Here is a 5780-nt window from a genome sequence, read left to right on the forward strand (position 1 = left end):
TTTCTAATTCTTAGCTTTCTAAAAATAAACATAGACATTACATTTGTACTTGCTCCTAGGTCACATAACGCCTTACCAACATAATGATTTCCAATTGAACACAGGATAGTGAAACTCCCTAGATCCTTCAACTTTGGACTTAATTTATTCATCAACATTGTTGTGCACTATTTAGTGAGAGAACAGTCTCAAAGTCTCCCAATCTACGTTTTTTTTACAATATGTCTTTCATAAATTTTACATAATTCGGCATTTGCTCCAAAACTTCTACTAACGGTATGTTGATATGGAGTTGCTTCAAAACTTTTAAAAATCTTTTAAACTGAATATCATGCTTGGAATTTTGAAGTTACTAAGGAAAAGGTAAAGTTGGTCGTCCTCCAGGTTTTTGATATTATTTTGTTATGGCATTTCTATTGGCAACATGATCTGTTTTTGTCACAACATTTCTTTATGTACCCTTTTCAGGTGTTGTTTGTCGTTCAATAGGTTCTTTGATCTTTTCTTGATTGCGGCTGGATTTGTTTTCTTCTACTGTGGCATCTTGAAAAACTTCATCCAGCCGAGTCTCATTTCTAAGAGTGATGGCCTTGCACTACTCATTCCCTTGGGTTCTCAAATTTTCAGTATCACTTGGCAGTGCTCTTTGTGCCCTTGAATTTATATCTTTCGCTATTTTCCCCACTTGATTTTCAAGAGATCAGAGAGACGCGACTTGAATTTGAATCACAAAATCATTTTTGGCCATATACTCCTTCAACTAAGATTCAAAAGAATTAGGAGATGATACTTGACCTTGCTGAGCATTTTGCCTTGGCATGGGATGATTATAATTGGGCTGTGCATTGTGGATATTTTGTCTTGCAATATTGTGTGAACTCCCTGCCCCTTGATTATTCCAGCTAAAATTTAGATGTTGTTTCCACCTCAGATTGTAAGTGGTGGAATAAGGATTATTTTTCTGGTTAAAACTACCCATGTAGTATACTAATGCCGGGGTTAATGGGCATTCATCAAATACATTATCCTCACCGCACTAAACCCATGATAGCTCGACTGATTTTGTCTCATGGATAACAATTGGATTTTTCATTGCTTTAATCATATTAGCTAAAGAAGATAACTGGGTTATCAATGAAGTAATTACGTCGAGCTCCATAGTACCAGTAGCTCTGTTGTACGTCCCAACTCTTGCAGTAGGGTACTAATAGTCACTATTTGAAATCCTTTCCAAAATCTCATATGCTTCTTTGTAAGATTTATCCAACAATGTACCATTGGCAGATGCATCAACTACCATTCTCGTATGTGCATTCAACCCATTATAGAATATTTTCATTTGAGTCCAGTGCTGAAATCCATGTGTCAAACATTTTCAAATTAAATCTTTAAATCGTTCCCAAGCTTCATATAACATTTCCTTCTCTAGTTGCAAAAAAGATGTGATGTCATTTTTAAGCTTGGCATTCATATTCGGTGGATTATATAGTAGCAATAACCTTTGGCAAAGGTCATTCTGTAATGTCACTATTCCCAATGGTAGAGCATTCAATCATACTCTTACTCGGTCTCTCAAGGAATATGGAAACAATTTAAGTCTCAAGGCGTTTTCAGGAACACCCTATTGCCTAAACGAATCACAGACTTCAAGGAAAAGTCACAAATGCAATCTTGGATCTTCAGTGGGCAATCCTCTAAATTGTCCTACTGTTTGTAACATTTGAAACATTACTGATTTCAGTTCAAACTATTGTGCTTGTATTTGTGGCCTGACTATCCCTGGATTTAAATTATCCAAAATTGGCAAAACATGCTCTCGAATTGGTCTATCTCGGTTATCTATCACCTCACAGACATGCGAATTAGCGCCCTATCCATTCAAATTATCATTCATGCCTGGTATCACCCTTGGAATAGGAGGATTATCATCTTGACCATTCGAATTGTCATTGAGACCAGGATCATCCCTGTTCCTAGGCATTTTTGAGTTCTTTTCTCATTTTGTGTAAAGTTCTGTCAACCTTTGGGTCAAAAGTATACTCTTTGTTAGCAGGAATGCCCCTTTCTCATGTACTGATGGCAAACCTATAGAGATTAAATATAACTAAGTTAAATAAACCTAATACAATTAATTAAAATAAACAAACCAAATTACACCAAATTGTCGATAACCGGCAGTAACACCAAAAACTTGTTGTGGGTGAAATATGCTATGTGAATTGTGCAAGTATACAAGTTGAATCAAGTATTAAAGTGATAAGTGAGTATCGTTCCCACGAGGATCAGATTAAAGCACTAAATTGGTCAAGTTATTATAGTAAAATGTGATTAATGCTACGTTCTGGCAAAAAAAATGATAAGTATATAGTGGCAATTAAAGGATTAGTGGTGTATGCAATATTTGGAATTAATGAATACTTGGAAATGATCTGGCAAAACAAGAGTAGAAGTGTAATGACGATTATGAGTGTAACAACTCGATTTCGAACCTAATAAGACAAAGTGATTTCGGGACCACAAATCTGAGTCAAAAAAATATTTTAAAATTATTTTTGGCATTGGCAGTATGTGAATTACTATGTGTGAAAATTTCGTATGAAAATTTGATCATTTGAGTGCTCAATTTAATAAAAGGGCTTAATCGCGTAAAATGAAAATTTAGTGGTTATTTCTAAAAGGGCTGAATAGTGGTTGTTCTTTTAATATGGAGGTTTTAAGTAGCAATTTTACCATTAAAAAGATAGTGGATGGTATTATGAGTATAATGTATAGTTTTTTTATATTATTTATATTTTATAAAGGTTATAATATATATTATATTATAATGTATTTATAATAAATAAATAAATAAACAAACATAAAATTTTTAAAGCCATACTTATCTTTCTTCCATCGAAACTAGAAAAGAAAAATAAAGTTTAAAGCTTGTGATATTCGGCCATGGTCAAGCTTAATTAAAGGTTAGTTTTTGTTCAGTTTTTAATAATTTCTACGTTTTTGTAATCGTTGCTTTGAATACTTCAAGACCCATGCTTCAATTTTGTGAATTGATGCTTATTTTGACATGTGCCATTGATAGATGTTTGAGTTTTATGATGTTAGTTGATGAAATATGAAATATATGTGTTAGATTAACATGTTTTGTCTTGGGATTTTTGATGAATTTGAATATTTAGGACTAAATTATGAAAATGAATTTTTGAGGGATTAAAATGAAAAATAAATGAAATGCATGGACTTGTATGAGTATAACGAAGATTCGGCCTAAGCATAGTATAGTCAAAATTTGAATGTTTTGTGTTTTGTGTAATTTGGACTAAATTGTGATTTTCTCATTTATGTGTTTTTGGATTAAATTGAAGTTAATAATATTTAAACTAGCTCATTTTGAATATGTTTAGATCAAGAACCAAAGAAATCGGAGGTAAATCGAGGAAAAACCAAAAATCGTCGAGTAATTATCCGATTTCAATTTTTCACTGTCCAAGGTAAGTCTATTAGCTATTTAATGTTATTAAATTAGTATATATGTATGTATATCGATTGTAGTTGTTGTTGAACTTTAATTTGAAGTAATTTGATTGAATAAAATTAGAATTATAAATGGTATATATATGTGTATAAAGTGTTCGAATATATATATATGCTTATATAAATTTTTAAATTAAGTTAAAGTAGGAATGCTATAAAAGTATATATATATAAATATATAATGTATTAATATTTATATATGTATCTATATGAATATGTTCTGAATTTAATTGATTGTATGAAGGTTATATATATACACATAAGATTCCCTTACTGATGAATTTAAAGGATCCCGATCGAGCTGTAGCTGATGATGTTCAGAGTATAGCGCCTGCTCCTATACAAGGGGCAGTACCAGTTGATTCCCGGCCTACCTCGAGTAGCCAAGAGGGGGAAGCAAAGCAAGCCTTCTACCAAATGATGAATGATTGGTTTACGCAATATATTCGAACCAATCTGGCTGTACAACAACCCCCATTTTAGAATAATTCGTCCCTGATACCAGTGATATCTCCAATGGTTATTTCGATGAGATTAAGTAGGCCCCCTTTTGATAAAATTAGAAAATATGGGGCCGAAGAATTCATGGCCACAGTTAATGATGATGCTGAGCGGGCTGAATTTTGGCTCGATAACACTATCCGTGTATTTGAAGAATTGTCATGTACGCCCGACGAGTGTTTGAAATATGCCATGTCTTTGTTACGCGATTCTGCCTATCATTGGTGGAACACTTTAGTGTCGGTTGTGTTGAAAGAACGAGTCACCTAGGAATTCTTTTAGATTGAGTTCCGTAAGAAATATATCAGTCAGAGATTCATTGATCAGAAATGTAAAGAATTTCTTGAATTGAAATAGGGCCGCATGACTGTCACTGAATACGAGCGGGAATTTGTGAGACTCAGCAGATATGCCCGAGAGTGTGTTTTGACTAAAGCTATAATGTGTAAACGATTTGAAGATGGGCTAAATGAAGACATTAAACTGTTAGTTGGCATACTTGAGATAAAAGAGTTTGTGGTACTTGTTGAATGAGCTTGCAAAGCTGAAGAACTTGGGAAAGAGAAGAAAAGAGCTGACTTTGAAGCTAGAGATTCCCGTAAAAAAACATTCAATAAATCATTCCAATCAACCTCAAAGAAATTTAGAGAGGATCATAGTCGATCTAAAGCTACTGCAGGGTTTTCTAGACGAGATCGAGATCGACCTCCTGTGAGTTCACGAGCCACTTTAGTTGCTAGTGTTGGCAATGTTTGACAGAATAGATCAGAGTGCAAGCATTATGGTAAATGGCATCCTGGTGATTGCAAATTACATGATCAGTCTTGTTTTAAGTGTGGATCAATGGATCATTTTATTCGGGAGTGTTTGATGTTAGTCGAGCAAAACACTGTTCAGAATACTAGACGGAGTAATGTGCCAGTGCGAGGTAGACCACCCAGACATATGGGTAATGCAAGTGGTAGTTAGAGAGGGACAAAAGACACGACAGCTCGATCTGAAGCTCGTGCACGCACCAAAGTATATGCTGTATGCGCTCGTGAGGAGGCTTCTTCCCTAGATGTCATTACTGGTACTTTTACTCTTTATGATACTAATGTTATTGCATTGATTGATCCTGATTCGACTCATTCATATGTCTGTGAGACCTTAGTATTCAGTAAGACTTTTCCTGTTGAGTTTACTAAGTTTGTGATTAGAGTATCAAACCCCCTGGGCCAGTGTGTTTTGGTTGACAAAGTGTGTAAGAATTGTCCGTTGATGATTCAAGATTCATGTTTTTCGGCTGATTTGATGTTGTTGCCATTCGACGAGTTTGATATTATTCTGGGTATGGATTGGCTGACTTTACATGATACTGTGGTAAATTGTAAAAGAAATACTATTGATTTGAGATGTCAGAATGATAAGATTATTCATGTTGAATCTAATGATTTGAATGGTTTACCAGCTGTGATATCTTCGATGTTAGCTAAGAAGTATGTGAGAAAGGGCTGCCAAGCTTACTTCGCATATGTGATTGATAGTAAAGTAACTAACAAGATGATTGAATCAGTACCAGTTGTGTGTGAATATTCCGATGTATTTCCTGAAGAATTGCCAAGGTTGTCACCGATTAGAGAGGTAGAGTTTGGAATTGAGTTAGTACTAGGGACGACTTTGATATCCATAGCTCCGTATAGAATGGTACCTACAGAATGAAATGAATTGAAAGTTTAGTTACAAGAGTTGACAGATAAAGGTTTCGC

The 5780-nt window shown here is 34.4% G+C and overlaps 1 non-coding gene across 1 annotated transcript; it reads left to right on the forward strand.

The window, feature by feature from the left end:
* Nucleotides 1–1355: 1355 nt before the first annotated feature.
* Nucleotides 1356–1462, forward strand: LOC121220586 (small nucleolar RNA R71). Its single transcript, XR_005917807.1, has one exon. It is a non-coding gene; the product is annotated as a small nucleolar RNA R71 (small nucleolar RNA).
* Nucleotides 1463–5780: the final 4318 nt, after the last annotated feature.

Source organism: Gossypium hirsutum, chromosome D08 (assembly GCF_007990345.1).
Source record: "Gossypium hirsutum isolate 1008001.06 chromosome D08, Gossypium_hirsutum_v2.1, whole genome shotgun sequence".
NCBI lineage: Eukaryota > Viridiplantae > Streptophyta > Magnoliopsida > Malvales > Malvaceae > Gossypium > Gossypium hirsutum.